Genomic DNA, 20,692 nt, shown 5'->3' with positions numbered 1-20,692 from the left:
CTAACAAGAGACAAAGACAGACATTATATAATGATAAAGGGAACATTCCACCAAGAAGACATAATACATTAATATACATGCACCTAACACAGGAGCAACAAACTATGTAAAGAAACTATTAACAGACTTAAAGGGAGAAATTGACAGCAACACAATAATTGTAGGGGACTTCAACACCCCACCCACATCAATGGATTGATCATCCACACAGAAAGTCAACAAGGTAACAGTGGCCTTAAAAGAAACATCAGATCAGATGGTCCTAATAGACATATAGAGAACATTTCATCCCAAAACAGCAGAATACACATTCTTCCCAAGTTCACATGGAACATTCTCAAAGATAGACATATGTTGGGAAACAAAGCAAGCCTCAATAATTCTAAGAAGACTGAAATCAGATCACGCATTTTTCTGACCACAATTGTATGAAACTAGAAATCAACTACAAGAAAAAATTGGAAAAGTCACAAATATTTGGACAGTAAACAACATGCTACTGAACAACTATTGGATCAATGAATAAATCAAAGGAGAAATCAAAATATACCTAGAGACAAATGAAAATGAAAAACAACATATGAAAACTTATGGGATGCAGCAAAAGTAGTACTAAGAGTGAAATTTATAGCAATAGAAGCCTAACTCAAGGAACGAGAAAAAGCCCAAATAAACAATCTAACACTGTACCTAAAAGAACTAGAAAAAGAAGAATAAACAAAGCCTAAAGTCAGTAGAAGGACAGAAATAAAAATCAGAGCAGAAATAGATGAAAGAGAGGCTAGAAAAAGAATAGAAACGTTCAATCAAAGTAAGAGCAGTTTCTTTGAGAAGATAAGTCTCTTCCTTTTGAGGTAGAGATGGCATGTGGGCAGAGATTATAAGATCAGAAAATCCAGACGCTCAGTCAGAGAACTCCCTGAAGTTTAAGCATCTTTTAAGCAATTTTTTAGCATCTTTAATACATTCAAATATGCTGTCCCTTTAACATCTGTTTGAATACGTGTGGCAAAGTCAAAGGACAGGCTGTACTAGGCACCAGAGGATGATAATACCTTCCCTGACTTCAACAAGAAAAGGTCCAGGAAACTGACTTACCTTAGGTCCAAGTTGGGAACTGTTTGGGAGAAATATAGTGAAAAAGTAAATAAACCAGACAAGAATAAAAGAATTGGACAGAGATCTGCTAGCAAAGAAAACTTTTCCCAGCTACAGACAAATAGAATCTGGACAGAATGAGAAGGCTCATAACTACACCTGGCACCAGGGAGTAAAGTGGAAATCTCACAAAGGAGGCCACTTTGAGGCCTATAAACACCTTGCGAAACTACTCATTAGTATTTCAGAACAACAACATGTTTAGGATGTATGTGTTCAATATATGCATGTCCTGGGTTCTCCCTATGATATTTTCCTTACTTATATGTATATTTCGCTAAACCTTTGTTGATTATAAAGCAAAGCGAAGAGAATAAGAGTGTGGCGGAGGTAAAGAGCAAATTAAAAACAAAAAACATACTGTAGTAATCATGTTGAGACTATAAAGTAAACTGAATTAACTGATGGACAGGAGATGCTCTTTCTGTAATTTTTTTTAACAAATTAAGAGATTCATAAAATATTCTTCAGCATTGACGGTAATATACAACGCATAGATGAGTTAGTTCAAGCTTTACCTTCAGGGACAGTCATTGACCCTAATAGAGAATTCAGATTCCAGGGGTCAGCTAGTCTTGTATCAGAAAGTGTCACATTTCAGAGCTGGCTGTGCGTTTCAGCTATTCACGTCTCTTTAAGCTAGTCATATCTTGATAAGCACCACAGGCTTTGCTACTTAGCTTACTGAATATCAGAAATAGCTTTTCATTGGTGAAATGAGTGGTTCGTTTAATTAGCACGAATTTAGAAATGAGCTCTCATTGGTGAAACTGAAAGAATTCTGTATATGTGCATTGGCCAAAATATCAGAGAATATCCTCATACTTAGAGGAAGAAGGTAAGACTCGAGCAAGGAGGATGTCGGGCGTGATGTCCTGACAGTGCTGCACCAGCTGCTGGTTTAGGAAAATGTCTCCCTGCCTGTTGCCAGCCATTAGGCACAGGATCCTGCCTCCTTCATATCTGTATCATGTGAACCTTTCATGGAAGACGTAGCCGGGCATCTATCAGGGTAGCAAACTGCACATCCCCTGATGAATGGACTCTTGCCTAGAGCGCTTCATCATCCTAATACAATGATTCCGCTCAGTCTTGGACATCTCTGCCTCCATATAAAACAGGCGGCACCAACAGCCAAAGGGATAAATGGTTTCACTTAGGATTCCACGTTCACCCCAATACAATGTATGCTATAAGCACTCTATACAACCCCATATAAACTATATGTATATGGAAAGTTCAGTTGGTCCTCCAGGCTTTCAGCCACACCCCAGGACTCTCACACCTTACAGTGCTGTGAAGTAATCTCAAAACCTCTCCTTCACCGCATGGCTCCAGTAGCAGAAAATAAGGAAAACACAATTTCTTTCATGGCTTTTTAGTGTCTACAGATGCCATCTCTTCAACCAGACTATCACCTATATTTTTCTACATGCCTCCTGTCCACCCCCCAAATTCATCTCTCCCTGTTTCTTGAGTCAAGCTCCACTTCTCTAGAAGGCCCTCCCTGGTCCTCCCCTCACAGAGTCTCATTAATCACTAAAGTCTGGTTGATGGCCCAGCTCACCTGGACCACTTCGGAATCAGCACACAAACACGGCACACCTGCACCCCTCGTTTTGACAATAATGTTGTGCTTTCTGGAAGGGTGGCGGCTTAACACTTTCCTGAGTGTATCTCATCTTCCCTCAAATGCAATGAAAGTCTCTTCAGCACGAGAAGTGTGCACACTTGTCCTGTCAATCCCCCCACTCTTGACAATTTCATGATGACTGCATAACAGCCACTTAATGTCTATTGAATGAACACGCTTGTCAGGTAGAAAAAATAAAGGAGATGGCTTGTCAATATGAGCAGCAGCTGTAGCTGGAAATCTCATATTTTCATCATTTGCTTAACAAGGGACCAAAAGATAGCCACAAACTTTGTGGGTTTCATTTCAAAAACCAAGGTAGAAAGTTATCAGTTATATTGAAATAATGGCAATTACAGAAGATAAAGAAAAATACTGAGTAGACAAAAATCCTAGGATATCATCAATACTGGCGCCCAGACAGATCTCCTAACTTTACAAGGCCTCAGCGTTCTCATCAGGAAATCAAGAATGATACCCGCTCTGGCCCTGTTCATAGGGCTGGTGTGAGGCAGGAGCAAACACTATGCGGAAAGAGCTAAGACGATGACAGCTGTTATTCAGAAATAACACACTAGGAGTACCACTCCTTTTGACATTTTAAAAATCTACGTTTAGGGCCGGCCCCGTGGCTTAGCGGTTAGGTGTGCGGGCTCCGCTGTTGGCGGCCCAGGTTCAGATCCCGGGCGCGAACCGACGCACCGCTTCTCGGGCCATGCTGAGGCCGCGTCCCACATACAGCAACTAGAAGGATGTGCAGCTATGACATACAGCTATCGACTGGGGCTTTGGGGGAAAAAATAAATAAATAAAACAAAAAAAATCTATGTTTAGTTAGAATAATCACACATTATTTCCTGTATTTAAAAATTTCTCCTCGGAGGAATTCAAAGTCATCACCATATGTCCACATCAAGGTCTCTCCAGAACCAGTGCTGAATCTTTGCTTTATTGTGAGAAGCTATTTGAGCTAGCTTGAGACTCCAGAGCTTTCTTGGCATTTGTGCTGACTGTCACTGTTTTGCATTCACTTAATAAATTTGCTGTGGCATTTCCTTGACCATTGAGGCATGTCTTTTTCTCTGCTGTGTTTCTGTTTAGCATTTCAGAAATGTAGTTATTGGGGCCAGCCCCAATAACTGCTCGGGTTTTGGGGGGAAAAAAAAAGGAGGAGGACTGGCAATAGATGTTAGCTCAGAGCCAGTGTTCCTCAGCAAAAAGAGGAGGATTACCATGGATGTTAGCTCAGGGCTGATCTTCCTCACAAAAAAAAAAAAGAAAGAAATGCAGTTATTTTCCAAGTAGGGTAATAAGCTCCTTGTCTGCAGACACTATATCCTATAACCCCTGTTTTCCCCAGGATGTTACATATTCTGTATACATAACAGACACACAATGAGTACTAAGGAACTGATAAATAAATGGCAAACAATAGGATATATTGGAGCACATGAGAAAGCCATTTGGGGTAAAACTAATTTGGCCGGAGTTTGTTTTTCCAAAAGGGCCTGTCGCCTGCATTGTGTATCTGCTTTCCCATGTCCCAAAGAGAAGAGAATATGCCCTTAAGATAAGGATGCCCTCATTGGCATTACCTTAAGCATGAGCATTTCTCCCTAAGCTAGGATTTGCTTGCTGCAGTCATCCTGTGACCACCTAGTTCGAGACAACAGACCTGACACCAGCCAAGCCCATCGAGACAGCAGACCTGCTCCCTGCTGTGTCCATCAATAGCTATTCTGGCAGGGCAGTCTGACAGGGCGATCTTGTCGCTATAGTAAAAGGGACATTACAATCCTATGTGATACATGCTCTTTGACAGCATATAACTGCTCTGTACACCCCACTTCGTTGATGCCCTTCCTTCCTTAGGGAAGGAAGGCCCTGGCCATGGTCCTCAAAAGGCGGCTCATAATAAACTCACTCCAATTTTGATTTATACATTGATTATGGATTATTTACGTAGACATTTGTTGGTGTAGTCATGGCAGGATTTCAGAGAAACCCACCAGAGACCACCTGGAATCTACACTGAACTGGCATTGGGTACCAACAGGGGCCCACTGTGCCCTCCAGATCACTGCATTCTTCAGGTGACCCCAGTGAGTTCTCCTGAAACCTGGACCTCCTTATTGTAAGTCAACAGTTCAGAATTTATTTGAGCTGTTTTCAAGGCTTAAGGCTAGGTGTCTTAAGGTGTACTGGTACATAATCTAGGTTAGAGGAACCTAGGGGGGAATTCCTAGGAACGAGAAACCCAGGCGGAATTTCCTAGACCAGGGGAGGCTAGGGGGCACTTTTGGAGTGAAGGGGCCAGGCTGACCTTTTTAATTTGGCTTAAAATTGGAAAGAATTGTGTTTATAAGGTCTGAACAAAACTTCTTGATAGAGAAATGAGAGACTGAATCTGTTCAGCCCCGAAAAAAAGGGACATTGCTCCTCCCGGCCTTTTGGGCATTCTCAGACCTGAAGCTGTAAAACTGCTAGAAGAAAACATAGGCAAGAGGCTCCTCGACAGTGGTCTTGGCAATAGTTTTGTGGATATCCCACCAAAACTGCAAACAACAAAAGAAAAAAATCAACAAATGGGACTACATCAAACTTAAAATCTTCTACCTAGCAAAACAAACAACCAACAAAATCAAAAGGCTGGGAGAAAAGTTTTACAAACCATGTATAGATAAGGGGTTAAATATCTAAAATTTATAAAAAATTTATACAACCCATAACAAAATTTATAAAGAACTCATACAACCCAATAACAAAAAAGCAATCCAATTGAAAAATGGGCAAAGGACTAAGTAGACATTTGTCCCAAGAAGACATCCAAATGGCCAACATGTGCATTAGAAGGAGATCAATGTCACTAATCATCAAGGAAATGCAAACCAAAACCACAAAGATCCATCCCCTCACACCTGTAAGGATGGTGATCATCAAAGAGACAAGAGATAATAAGTGTTGGCAAGGATGTGAAGAAAAGGAAACCCTTGTGTGCTGTTCATGGGGATTTAAACTGGTGCAGCCACTATGGAAAAGACAGTGGAGGTTCCTGAAAAAATTAAAAATAGATACACCTCAGTATATTTATCCAAAGAAAATGAAAACACTAACTTGAAAAGATATATGCAACCCAGTGATTATTACAGCATTATTTATAATAGCTAAGATATGGAAACAACCTAAATGTCCATCAATAGATGAGTGGATAAAGAAAACGTGGTATGGGCCGGCCTGGTGGCATAGTGGTTAAGTGTGTGTGCTCTGCTGTGGCAGCCAGGGGTTCAGATCCCGGGTGTGCACTGCCTCACCACTTGTCAGGCCATGTAGTGATGGAGTCCCATATAAAGTTGAGGAAGGTGGGCACGGATGTTTGTCCAGGGCCAGTCTCCCTCAGGAAAAAACGGAGGGTTGGCACATGTTAGCTCAGGGCTGATCTTCCTCACAAAAGAAAAGGAAAGAAAATGGGGTATATACTTACAATGGAATATTATTCAGCCATAAAAATGAAAAAATCTTGCCATTTGCAATGTCATGGATGGACCTTGAGGTCATTATGCTAAGTGATATATCTGAGACAGAGAAAGATAAATACCATTTTATCTCAGTTATACATACAATCTGGCTCTCCAGTTTCTCACCAAACTGCCACTGGCAGGCCGAGTCAAGTACCAGTTTTCTTTAGTGAATCCATGGGAATGCCTCTCAGAAAAGGCTTTTAATTGCACTGTGTCTTGGAATTTATGTGTGAGACAGTCTTAATTCCTAGAGCTGAGGGAGGTTCTGCACAGTTTCAGATCCAGAAATGGAAGACAGAGATAGTTTGGCTCAGCTCTAGGGACAAGCCTCTAAGGGCTCTGCAGTTTCTTGCCAAACTGCCACTGGCAGGCCGAGTTGAGAACTGGCTTTCTTTAGTGAATCTGAGGGAATGACTCTCAGAAAAGGTTGGTAACTGCAGTGTGTCTGGGAAGTTATGTGTGAGAGAACCTTAATTCCTAGAGCTGAGGTAGGTTCTGCACAGACTCAGTTTCAACAATGGAAGACAGGGAGAGTTTGGCTCAGCTCTAGGAATAAGCCTATAAGGGCTCTGCAGTCTTCTTGCCAAACTGCCACTGCCAGGCCGAGTGGAAAACAGGCGTTCTTTAATGAATCCGAGGGCATGTCTCTTGGAAAAGGCTTGTAACTGCAGTATTAGTGGTGGCTGTGTGCCTTGGCAGTTCTGGTGAATGGCTGAAATTCAGTATTCAGATTATTCAATGCCATGATTTGGGATGTTCAAACAGAAACGGAGGCCCCTGTTCTGTGCCCAGATGGGAATTTATAGAGATATCATGAAGAGAGGTTCAAATTCAGTATACAAAATTCAGTTGATTTTCTATATACCAACAAGTAATTGGAATATGAAACAATACCGTTAACAATACACACACATACACAAAGAAATCCTCAAGTGTAAATCCAATAAAATATTTACAGATATCTGTGGAAAAAAATATGAGACACTCTTAAAAGCAATAAAGGAAAAAATAAATCAATTGAGATATATTCCTTGCTCATGATCAAAAGTCACAATATTATTAAGATGTCAATTCTTCTTAAATTGATCTAAAGATCCTGTGCAATTCCAATAAAAATCCCACCAAGCTATTTTGTAGATATTGAAGAACTCATTTGAAACCTTGAGTGGTCTAAACAATCCTGATGAAGAACAAATTGATGAACTCACACTTCTCAATTTCAAGATTAATTACAAAGTCAAGAGACTGCGATATTTTACAATACTACAATAATCAAGAGACCGTGATTTTTTTTTTATAATTTTATTTATTTATTTTTTTCCCCCAAAGAACCAGTAGATAGTTGAATGTCATAGCTGCACATCCTTCTATTTGCTGTATGTGGGATGCTGCCTCAGCATGGCCGGAGAATCCGTGCTTCAGTGCACGCCCAGGATCTGCAACCGTGATATTTTAAAAATAGGGCCGGCCCCATGGCTTGGCAGTTGGGTGTGTGCGCTCTGCTGCAGGTGGCCAGGGTTCGGATCCCGGGCTCACCCCCACGCACTGCTTTTCCGGCCATGCTGGGGCCGCATCCCACGTGCAGCAACTGGAAGGATGTGCAGCTGTGACATACAACTATCTACTGGGGCTTTGGGGGAAAAATAAATTTAAAAAAATTAAAAAATAAATAAAAAATAAAAAAATAAAATGAATAGACAGAGAGGTAAATGAAAAATCATGGAAAGTCCACACAAAGACCTCTGCAAATACAGACAACTTGATCTTGGTCAAGACAATAAATGCACTCTAACATAAAAAATAATAGTCTTTTAGGTCTTTAGTCTTTTAGTCTCTAGTCATCATCAACCATGGTGATGATACAAAAGGAGGACCCTATGGAAATAAATGAACAAAGACACAAACTTTGCACCTTAGACATAAATTTACTCAAAATCACTCATCAACTTAAAATAAAATGCAAAACTGTAAAAATCATTCTGGGAAACAGGAGAAAATCTTCATGATTTATAGTTTGATGATTAGTTTTCATATACAACACAAAAAGCACCATCCATGAAGAAAATAATTGATCATGTGGACTTGGTTGAGTTTAAACTATCCAATCTGGGACAGACGGCATTCACAGAGTGGAAATACAAACTCCTGACTAGGATAATACATTTGTAAAACACATATCTGCAGAAAGACCTGTATGCAAAATATTCAAAGAACCAATCAAATACTGCAACAAGAAAACAAACTCCCCAAATTAAAATAAATAGACCAAAATGTGAATAGACAAGTTACCAAAAATATATATATACATGGCAAATAAGCAAATATAAATTTCTCAACAACAAGAAATTATTGGAAAATAAAATGCATTGTGCATTAAGAAAAAGCAAATTAAAACACCAATGAGATACTCTACTCTTCTAGTAGAATAGCTAAAAACCAAAAACTGACAACACTAATTACTGGTGAGGATGTAGGACAATAGGAAATCTCATTCACTGCTGATGGGAATACACATAGTACAACCTCTTAAGAAGACATCTTGCTAATTCTTGTGAAGCTAAATATAGTGTCACTATATGGTGCACCAATTGTGCACCAGTGTATTTCTCCAACTACTGTGAAAATATACATCCACACACAGACTCCTAAAAACATCTAAAAAGCAGCTTTATTCACAGTGGCCAAAACCTAGAAGGAACCAATATGTCCTTTAACAAGTGAATGACACCCAAGCGTGGGACACTGAGTGAAGACACTTGAGGCACACATGGGCTACAGGCACAGGGTAAGGAAACACACGAGTTCAGACAGAGGCTAGAGGAACAGTAAATGAAAACACTGGTTGTCTAGATAGGCTGGAGGCACAGAGAATGTAGACAAACACGAGCTGGCATGGGCTGAAGCACAGCGGACAGACATGCTCAGGGATGGAAAGGGATGCAGACACATGGAATGAGAGAGGCATGTGAGGTCTGGTATAAAATGTGGGCACAGGAGATAGAGACACTCGAGGAAAATATACGCGCTGCAGGTAATTGAGAGAATGACATGAGTTGTCTGACATGGGTTTTAGAGAGAGGGGATGGAGACTCATATGGGTTGGCAAGGGCTACAGGAACAAGGAATGGAGACTTTTGAGAGGTGGTATGGACAGAGGGGAGAGAAAATCTTGACAAAACAAAAGGGCAGACATGGACTGCAGTCATATGAGATGGTGACACTCGACACAAGGTATGAGCTTCAGGTAGAGGGATGGAGACACACAAAGGCTGGCATGGTTGCAGATCATGGGCTGGAGACGCTATGGGGCAGACATGGCTTGCAGCACAGAGTTTAGAAATACACTAGGGAAGACAAGAGATACCAGCTACATCTGTATGTAGCCTTAAATGAATGTATGAGTATGGAAGAAAGACAGGAAATCCACAATCTCAGCTTCTGTCTCAAGAATTAAAAGAGAATAACACTGGAAAAAATACAGATAGGAAACAATAATAAAGATAAGAATCAATGAAATAGAAAAATATTAAAGAAATAAATCAGGCTAAAAGTTATTTTTAAAGTATTAATAATGTTAATAAACCACTAGCAAAACCGACTAAGGAAAAGAAAAAGAAATGAAACACAAATGACCAGTATCAGAAATCAAATAAGAAGTATTCTCTACAGAGTGCTTAGATCTTAACGAGATACATCATTTTGTGAAATACTTAGCACTACGAATTAGACAGCAAAGGTCAAAATTCACTTTATAAAAAATCCATATACTGAAACTGACACACACAAAAAAACATAAAATAGGAAAACTCACATATCTACTAAATAAATTGAATTGTTAGATGGTTAAACCAACTAACCAACAAGAACAACAAACACTTTCCACAAGCAAAACTCTAGGTCTGGGATTATTAACTATTCCAGACAATAGAGGGAGGATGGAAGGAAAGGTTCAGATTCCAGATTAGACTGAACACAAAACTAATATAGATTTTATTCACATTGAATACAGTACAAAGGTGATTCTTTACCACACAGGACCTCTGAAGTCACCTTTCCACTATACTACCCAATAAATTGAACCTAGAGAAGAACTGGAGAAAAAAAGCACAACACTTATAAATATATATATATATTTTTTATAATTTTATTTATTTATTTTTTCCCCCAAATCCCCAGTAGATAGTTGTATGTCACAGCTGCACATCTTTCTAGTTGCTGTATGTGGGATGAGGCCTCAGCATGGCCGGAGAAGCTGTGCGTCAGTGCGTGCCCGGGATCCGAAGCCATGGGGCCGGCCTTATTAAATATTTTTAATACAGTAAAGAAACTGGGGTTATCTAAACAGAAGAGGAAAATGCTAATAGGTGACATTTACCGTCTTCAATGTATGAGGAAGTCCAGAGAAGGCTAAATTTAAAAAGTGGATATAAAGTGAAAATTATTTAAATAACACAAAGAAAAATTTTATTATATGGCAAAGTAATATAGCAGACAATCAACCAATCAATAAAAAACCAATTAATTAATGTATATCATTGATTAGAGATACCAGAACTGATTTCTGGAGTTAGTGGAGTATTTGTCCCTGGAAACTTCTCAGAAACAAACATTAAGGCATTTGTCCTGGATAGACTTTAGACCTTCTCCTGCTGGGGCTCAAGGCCCCTTCAAGTTTCTTCTGTAATTTTACTCTATTGCTAAATTAAATGAGAGAAGGCATAGTGAAGTCAAATGTAAGTGTGGTCTGGGGGGTTCATTAGAGGAGTGGTGGGGAAACAGTGAACACACCTGGGATGCCGCAGGGTTCTGAGAAGCAGAGCAATAAAAGTCTGTAAAGGGCTTGAGACATATTAGGTCCTCAGTAAATAACCATTGTTATCACTAATAATTCATTTCCAATAGTGTAGATAAAAGAAAGTTGGCTATTCTGTCAAAAAAATCTTCCTCAAAAATGTCTTAATTGACTGAAGATTAAATAATCAAAGCTGGCTTTGTTTTTAATGTTCTTTCCTAGCCAGGTAGGGGTTGACGGAAGCAAGCAAAGGAATTGGGTAACACTTAGGAGAGTCACAAACCTTGAACTCAGAGTAATGTTTGCTTTAGTCTCTGAAAATTCAGGAGCCTCTAGATCCAAATGCCAACACATTCAAGTTGTTGGTGAATCTTGATTAAGATTTTGATAGTTTTGGCTGTCTGCTCTAGCAAAGCATCCTTTGAAACCTAAGGTTTCTAAGCCGGTGGTTCTCAATGTGTGGCTGGTCAGCAGCAGCACCTGGGAAATGGTCAGAGATGTAAATTCTTGTGTCCGCCATCCTACTGGATCACAAACTCTGGGATGGGCTCAGCATTCTGTGTTGTAGGGGACCTCCACACAGTTCTAATGCACACTGGAGTTCGAGAACCACTGTCTTAGGAGAAGCCAGTCCTAGGTACAACATAGGGTTAGCGTGGATTCCTCTCTCACGAGGGCTTCTCCTGAGGCCCCATGGCCAAAATAAGGATTCTTTTCTATGGCCATAGGAAGAAGTATCGGCTCAACTCCAGGTAGCCTTCTTCAGCAATTTTTCCAATATGACCAGGAGCTCTGAAATTTGGATTCAAAAAAGAAAAAAATATAAAAAATTGGCTCAACGTTCAAGAAATTTTCCTGCTTTAGATTGAGGGTGGAGAAGTAGCTGAAATAGAGAAAATTTTCCCAGAACACTGATCTATCATTTCTTGATGGAAACCACTGAGTTCCTTCAGTAGAACTAAACAATGACCAGGAAGGTTATGGTTAGTCTGATGTGTTAGAGGAGAAAGAAACACAAAGATAAAGCAAAAAAAAAAAAAAAAAAAAAATAGGAGAGAGGAAGAGTAAGGAAGGGAGATAGAAACAGCGACCATCAGTCAGAGGTGGTGAGAGGAGGGGGAAGGAATAGAAGATGCAGAGGGAGAGACGCAGCTGCCGCTCGGTAGGAAACATACCTGTTGACACTGTGCACGTGTGGCTTTCATAGAAAGGTGTAAGGTTTCTAAAAAGCAAAGAAAATAAAAACAAATCCATCCAATATAGTAACTTGTCCTAAATATTAATTGATCAGGTCTGATCACGCTGATGTCTTCCTTCTCCTTTATTTCATTCCTGTCTCAAATTCTATGTCCTGCCCTTGTCTAAGGCTTCAGAAACACACCACAATTCAAACTGTCACAAGGTGAACTTTTTAAATCATTTCAACTTCTTCTTCCTTGACCTTCTGCACAAAATAGATGCCCTACAGTGTTAGCTCACCTTTCGGTGCCTTTCAAAAAATCTTTAAACACTTTATTCTTAACAATACTGTTTTAGATTCACAGATTATTGAACAGATAGTATGTCGGGAGAGGGAGAGAGTCTCCCTCTGCCCTTTCCCTTAAGGTTCTTATGGCTGGCCAAATAATTAACAAGACAGGTTAGCAGGAGAAAATAATACCAAGTTTAATAACGTGTATACATGGGAGAAACTCAGAAATGAGCAACTCGTCACTCTGTCTAAGCTGCTTGCTTAAGTATCGCAGCTAAAGGCGAGGAGCGTGTTGGGGGCGGGTAGTGGCTTGGGACTTCAGAGGGCAGGAAAACAATTCTTTTCAGGGTCATCTATAGATAATGTGGTCAGGAGACACAGAGTTTTTGATAAAAGAGGCTTGGTGCCTTTCCTATTGTAACCTCTATCCTACATTATCTTTACAGCCATCATGATAGAAGATCTGTTCCAGGAAGGAGCCATCATGTATAAATTCTTTAGGCAGTTAGTGGGGGAGGTCAAATGTCCCTCAGAGAAAACAATCAAGGTAAAGAGATATATTTCAGGGTGGCCAAATCTTGATCTCCCACAGTACATAGAGCTCCATACATCCACCGTACTGCCTCTCCCCTCTCTCCCAAGCGCCATCTCCCCTGTTATTAACACCTTGCATTAGTGTGATACGTTTGTTATAATGAATGAACAATATTGAAACGTTGTTATTGTCGGGGAAGTGAGAGAGAATCTCCCTCTGCCCTTTTCCTTAAGATTCTTATGGCTGCCCAAATAATTAACAAGACAGGTTAGCAGGAGAAAATAATATCAAGTTTAATAACATGTATACATGGGAGAAAGCAGGGACATTGCGTTTCTCAACACAATAGCAGAAATTCTCGTCTTAAATACCATGTTCAGCTAATGATAAAGGAGGATGTTGGGGGTGGGGAGAGTCAGTTACAGGAGATTATCACTAAAGCACAGTAAACAAGAGTAAGGTTATTATGCAGATTTAAGACCTCATTTTTCACATTGATAAGTTTCTAGGAATGAGGTCATCCCCCCTCTTCCCAAATACAGAGAGGGAGATACCTTTACAAATGGAGATTTCCCGTATAAATGTAAATGTCTGTCTGGCAACTCCTTGCAGGGCCATCCAAAGAATGTGGCCAGAGACAGAACTTCTGAGAAGATGGGCTTGTTGGTGCCTTTTCTATTGTAACATCTATTACACATTATATTACAGCCATCAGACAGAAGATCTGTTCCAGGAAGGAGTTACTATGTCAAATTCTTTAGGCAGTTAGTGGGGGAGGTCAAATGTCCTCAGAGAAAACAACCAAGGTAAAGAGATAGATTTCAGGTGGCCAAATCTTGATCTCCCACATTATGAACTACACTCCCTAGATTAAGGGTCACTCTTTGTGTTGTACAGTTACATGAGTTTTGACACACATATAGTGACATGTAGCCACCATTATGTACAGAACAATCTCACCACCCTAATAATCCTCTGAGCATCAGGTTATCTCTTAGTGGCTTTTTAAAATATTAACAGTTGTCAGAATGACATAAATTTTTACCACAAAAAATGTTCCACAGGTGTTAAGTTTTGTTAGTCTCACTATTATGATCACTATGAGAAATAATGAAAAAAATGAACTCCTATATAAACAGCAAAAATCACAGAATTTTAAAGATAAAAAAGATCTCGAAGATTAGGAAATCTTACATTCTTCAAGACCCTGCCCTCCAGTCTCTCAGCTTTCTGTGTCATTTATCCGCCGACTCCACTGAGGAGAAAGAAAGAAATCGATAAAGAAAAACAAAGCAAAAAACAAATTTTGGTTCTAAGTAGTCCTCTTGAGCCCGAGTTAATCAAGCATGGATTCTTTTTTACTGCCTATTTGCATCAGGAACATAATTACTAGCTAGAGCCTAATTTGAGAATATTCATTAGAAATGAAAGATGTCATATTTAAGAACAGAATGGAATTCACTGAGGCTTTATTCTTGGGATATTTGTAGGATTAAGTCAGGACACACTGTGAGAGTGATAAATAAGTTCTATATATTTTTCTTCTCCAAGACCATGGATTTCAGCCACACTTTATACCCATGTACTTTGCAACAATGAAAAACAATTAAACACTGACCTTGAATATTTTGCCCTCAGATACATTAGTCTTTAAAATATAAATTGAGCAATTTTAATCTAGATAAGTGAAAGACTATGGAGATTTCTAGAATGTCACGTTAGGTCCTTTAGAAGTGAAGAATTGACTTTATAAAGCATTTCTATTCCTTCTCATACCTTGACAATAGTGCTACTGTGGCTCTGTTTTAAAGAGGATAATGGCAGGCTTTACTTTGATTTGCACCTTTTTGTTTTAAGTACATTTACTTAATATTTCTCAGTCTCTTGAAAACTTTTATCATTAAGCTCAACCTTCATTTAAATCACCAGACCTATTTGATGAAGGCGACGTGAATATTTACTAGCAAACTCCTTAGAAAATTACTAATTTAACCTTACTTCAGATGATCCATTGGAGAACTCAAACTGGATTTCCCAGGCCCCTCAGAACGGCTCATAACTGTGTGTTTGTACATTTATGTGGGAAGATATTATCCAAGGGTAATTGTTCTTCCCAAATGCTTTCTTTACCTCAAACAGCAATACTTCCAAAGTTTTAATGAAAATGTGGCCAATTTGGTGAAAACCAAGTGACTTGTTTGTTTTTGCATGCCAATGAGATTAAGAAAATAAGCATTTTAACTATTGTTATTGATTATAAAAATCAGAACTTAAGAAAACAAACTTCTTTGTCCAAAGACATTTCTGCAAGTGAAATTGTCAGAAAAACTGACAGCTAGCCTCCCATTTTAACCACTCAACCATAAGAAATGTAATATGGTGGGCAAACATGTGAGTGTTGTCACCTGCATGAGTCCCCAACGCTGTGGCCCCATCACGGCCACAACTCAGAGGAAGGAGCCGGCAGAGGGGAGACAGCTGTGCCCTCAGCGTCCTTCCTTCCCGGGTCAGAACTCAGTCCCAGCTGCTCACTGTCTAGTCTTCTGGGGAAGCAGATAATTCTTCTGGGGACACGACACATCAGGTGTTAAGGATGTCATTGTTCTTTTTTAAACAAATGTTAGATCATGTAACGTGCTTCTCAGGACAGGAGGAGCCGCCTCAAGGGAAGGCAGATCTTCTCCAGGAACTGATGGTCATCCAGGGAGAGCAGAGTCAAGGCCTGCAGAGTGCCAGCCAGCTCCCGCTCTCCCTCTCAGGTACACCTTGGTCCCCGCACCCCCATCCCCCTCCCGGTGCCCCCCAGCGGCTCCCATTGTTCTTGGAGGCCAGCGCATGCGCAGGACTGGCTCTCAGAGCGGCAGAGGGGCTGGGGAGCTGGAGAGCCCCGGGGCGTGTGCACTGGAGGTGGGGCCCCAGCTGCGCAGGTGGCTGTCTCGGAGGTTTGTGTAGGGGGATTGGCGGTTTCTGGATCCTTCCTCCATGATTTTCAGCACAGGGGAGCTCTCCTTTCTGCAGTGTGGAGGAGCGCTGGGCAGGAGGCAGCGCTGAGGTAGGCGGTGGGCGGCGGGCTCGGCGTGGAGATCTCCGCCGCAGATGGCGGGAGCGCGGTGGGGGTTCCGCGGATGGGGTCGGGGGACGGGGCTGCTGGCGGGCTGCCCCAGGCGGGGGAGCCCAACTCTGTCCCTTTGAGCAGCAGAGGAGCGCCGCCTGGCTGGCGGGTCCCTCTGCTTTGGCGGGGGCCCCACCCTGGCGGGGCCTCCTGCCCACCCAGCGGAGGTGCAGGGGGCGGCAGGGAGTCGCCTGCCCTCTGCTCGAGCCCTTGAGTTCGCGCTCCCCCAGGACCCCGTCTAGGCCAGGTCTCGACATCCCGGGGTGAACACTTTCCTTCAGAAGACGCCCGTGGTCAGCGCTCCTCTGCCTGACTCCGCGCAGGCTATTGGGCTCCTCACTGCGTTCTTTAAACAAATAAGCGTTCCTACTTCCTTGGGACCACCTTTATAGAAAAGCCTAATCCCATTAATGGTTTCTGATAATTGACTCTATATTTGCAAGGTGAACTTTGAAGCCTGTGAATTGTTGTAAACTGCATTTAATGAAAGGAGCTTTAAACAGTCTTTGGTGCAAATTATGTAGCTTCCTAATAATAACTCACCTTCTGTTAACATAGACTGATGACTGATCAATTGATGATTGACATAATGTGTAAGGAATTTAGGTTTCAGTGGAAAGGTTTTTCTTGGTAGTTGGTGCTAAAATTAAAATCGGATAAGGAGGAGGTTTTTAGAAGTAGTATGTAGTGTGAGTTTTGTTTCCATACTCATTTAGAATTGTAAGAATTTAGATTTGGAAAGCTCGTAGAGCAAGAATTTTCAAATTTTGATTTGATTGTGTCGGGGGAAGAGGTGGAATCTCCCTCTGCCCTTTTCTTTAAGGTTCTTATGGCTGGCCAAATAATTAACAAGACAGGTTAGCAGGAGAAAATAATACAAGTTTAATAACATGTATACATGGGAGAAAGCAGGGACACTGCGTTTCTCAACACAATAGCAGAAATTCTTGTCTTAAGTACCATGTTCAGCCAAAGACAAAGGAGGGTGTTGGGGATGGGGGGAGTCAGTTACAGGAGATTACCACTAAAGCACAGTAAACAAGAGTAAGGTTATTATGCAGATTTAAGGCCTCACGTTTCACATTGATAAGCCTCTAGAAATGAGGCCATTCCCCCCTCTTCCCAAAACAGAGAGGGAGATACCTTTACAAATGGAGATTTTCCTTATAAATGTAAATGATTGTCTGGCAACTTCTCGCAGGGCCATCCAGAGAAGGTGGCCAGAGAGACAGAACTTCGGATAAGATGGGCTTGTTGGTGCCTTTCCTATTGTAACATTTATCCTACATTATCTTTACAGCCATCATGATAGATCTGTTCCAGGAAGGAGTTACTATGTCAAATTCTTTAGTTAGTGGGGGAGGTCAAATGTCCCTAGAGAAAACAACCAAGGTAAAGAGATGGATTTCAGGGTGGCCAAATCTTGACCTCCCACAACTGAGAGGGTGAAAGGTTAAAAGGCCAAATACGGTAGGATTTCATTTATATGATATTCTAGAAAAGATAAACCATAGGGAAAGACAACAGATCGTTAGTTGCCATTAGTTTTAATATTTAGTTAATCATTTAGTTTAATAGTTTAATCATTAGTTTTAATATTTCTGATAAAAAAATACATTTTATTGATAGCATCCTAATTATACTTTTGGATGATACCAGAATTTAACAACCTATGAAATTCTGCAGGAGGAACAAATGACATGTTGGTTATTGGTGTCTTTGAAGTGTAAGGATTGTTGGTAATGAATCTAAATAAGCATTGTTGGATTGTGAACTATTGATTTTTTTACTGGATTCTGTTGGACGTGGCATATTACAAGTTTCAAAAGGCTCTTTAAATTACTGTAGCAGTCTGAAGCTATTAAATTGTAATGTAAGATATTTATAGATGAAACAGGCAAAAATACAAAAAGCCATTTATCTTTTTATCTTTGTTAAAAAATGAAGTAAATCTTACCATATACATGAATGACTTCTGGCTAGACAGACCTGAACTTGACAAGACGGACTCACTAGTATGGTGAATTTGTTTTGGAATGTTAAAGTGGGAGAGGACATATGTTTTTCCTGAGGGTGACCCAAGTCAATATGGTAGGTTTTGCTGTTTATACGCTCTTTCTGAGTTACCATCTTGATTAAACAGCTTGTCATAGACGTACCAAGAAATTTGGGCCATTTTATGTATCAATATTTTTTTTAATAATTTTATTTATTTATTTTTTCCCCCAAAGCCCCAGTACATAGTTGTATGTCATAGCTGCACATCCTTCTATTTGCTGTATGTGGGACACGGCCTCAGTATGGCCAGAGAAGCGGTGTGTCAGTGCGTGCCCGGGATCCGAACCCAGGCCGCCAGCAGCAGAGTGCGCGCACTTAACCACTAAGCCACGGGGCCAGCCCTATGTATCAATATTTTAAGATATCCTATTTCCCTGATAGTTTCTAACTTCAGGGTGTCTGGGAAAAACAGTTTCTGAACATAGGTACTTTGGAATATAATTTTTGATTGTTGACTTATTGAAGCATAGATTTGTGGAGTTGGAAATAATTTTAGTGGTTGTAGAGCCTAACCTCTTCATTTTCCAGTAAATGAAAAGTGAGGTTTCTCAAGTTAAGTCATCCATAGTCTGACTGCTACTTAGTGGCAGAGTTAGAACTGTATGCTCAGATGCTTGTCTCCAGATTCCTAGTACAGTGCTGTCTGTGCTATGTACTATTAAGTAGACAAACCAGTGAGTTACCTTCCCAGATCATATATGTAGCCAGCAGGGTTGATTCTTTCCCATATGCATTTTTTGCTTTCTTTTTTAAATAACTACTAACCACAATTAATTCATTCCCATACCATGTTTAATAACTATACTTGTGTGTGTCTCCTCGAGCACACGTGGATTCCCTAGAATGGACGCCTGCCTGTGAGTGGATTGCTGGTCCAGAGGCTGATGTGCATCTGCAACTTGACGAGCTGCAGCCAAATCATCCTCTGAAGTTTTAACAATTTCCATTCTCGCCAACAGTGTCTGAGTCATCCTTTCCCTGGGAATTGTCAGATCGGCATTGTCAGATTTTTAAAGTTTTGCCAATCTGATGACTGAGAAATGATGTATTTGTTTCCCTCTTTGTACAACTGTTTTGACAAATGCATAGAGCTGTGCCACTACCACCTTCAATATACAGAACAGTTCCAGCACCCAGAACTCCCTTCAGCTGCTCTTTTGTAGTCAACTCTTCCCCCACCCTTAACCCCTGGCAACTAATGATTTGTTGTCTTTCCCTATGGTTTGTCTTTTCTAGAATATCATATAAATGGAATCCTACAGCATTTGGCCTTTTGAGTCTGGATTCTTTCATGTAGCAAAATACATTCAGTTTAGTGTTCATCCATGTTGTTGCCTGTATCAGCAGTTCCTTCTGTTTTATTGCTGAATGTAGTATCTATTGTATGAATGTACCACAGTTTATCCATCCACCAGTTGAAGGACATTTGAGTTATTTTCAGTTTTGTCTTTTTTGACTATGAATAAAGCTGCTATAAATCTTTGCAAACAAGTTTTTGTGTGAACGTTAGTCTTCTTCTCTTAGGTAAGCACCTAGAAGTGGAATTGCTGGGTCACATGGTATGTGTATGTTTAACTTTATTTTAAAAACTGTTTGTGGTAGCAAAGTCATGGCCCAGAAAGATGTCCTAATCCCTGGAACCTGGGAATACATTAGTTTACTTGGCAAAGGTGAATTAAGTTTGCAGATGGAATTAAGGTTGCTAATCAACTGACTTTAAAATATAGAGATTATCCTGGATTATCCAGGTGGGCCCAGTGCATCACAAAGGCCCTTAAAAGGGAAAGAACAGCAGGCGAGTAGAAAAAAGATGCAACAAGGGAAGCAGGGCCAGAGAGATGCCGAGTTCTTGCTCTTGAGGGTGGAGGAGGGGGGCCATAGGCTAAGGAATGTGGTTGTCTCTAGAAGCTTGAAAAGGCTAGGAAATGGATTAAACTTTAGAGTCCCCCTAAAAGAACCTAGCTCTGCCAACACCTTGATTTTAGCCCAAGGAGACCGTGTCAGACTGTTAACCTACAGAACTGTAAAACAATAAATCTGAGTTGTTTTAAGCCATGAAATTTGTGCTGATTTGTTACAGCAGCATAACAAACTCCACTTGAAAGCTGTTTTCCAAAGAGGTTGAACCACTTTGTGTTCCTACCAGCAATGTAGTAGTGTTCCAGTGACTTTCCATCCTCATTAACACTTGGTATGGTCAACATCTTTAATTTTAGACATTCTAATATGTACATAGCAGTATCTCAATGTGGTTTTCATGTGCATTTTTCTCATGATTAATGACGTTGAGCATGTTTTCATGAGCTTATTTGCCATCTGTTTATCTTCTTTGGTGAAGTGTCCAATTCTGTGCCCATTTTAAACTTGGATTTTTTTATTGCTGAGTTTTGACAGTTCTTTATAGTCCTGTCAGAT

General features: G+C 40.4%; 1 protein-coding gene and 1 long non-coding RNA gene across 7 annotated transcripts in view; both read left to right on the top strand.

The window, feature by feature from the left end:
• The window catches only part of LOC131410027 (ral-GDS-related protein-like), a 209,055-nt gene that overhangs the window by 77,040 nt on the left and 111,323 nt on the right, over window positions 1–20,692 (top strand). The window lies entirely within an intron of this gene.
• LOC131410032 (uncharacterized) overlaps window positions 16,034–20,692 on the top strand; it is a 96,634-nt gene continuing 91,975 nt past the window's right edge. Inside the window, exon 1 of the long non-coding RNA XR_009221133.1 lies at window positions 16,034–16,159. This is a non-coding gene — a long non-coding RNA (uncharacterized LOC131410032). The remainder of the gene's footprint in view (window positions 16,160–20,692) is intronic.

The sequence above is a fragment of the Diceros bicornis genome, chromosome 9 (assembly GCF_020826845.1).
Source record: "Diceros bicornis minor isolate mBicDic1 chromosome 9, mDicBic1.mat.cur, whole genome shotgun sequence".
Taxonomy (NCBI): domain Eukaryota; kingdom Metazoa; phylum Chordata; class Mammalia; order Perissodactyla; family Rhinocerotidae; genus Diceros; species Diceros bicornis.
The sequence above is the reverse complement of the archived record's forward strand: the minus strand, read 5'-3'. Positions and strand labels throughout refer to the sequence as shown.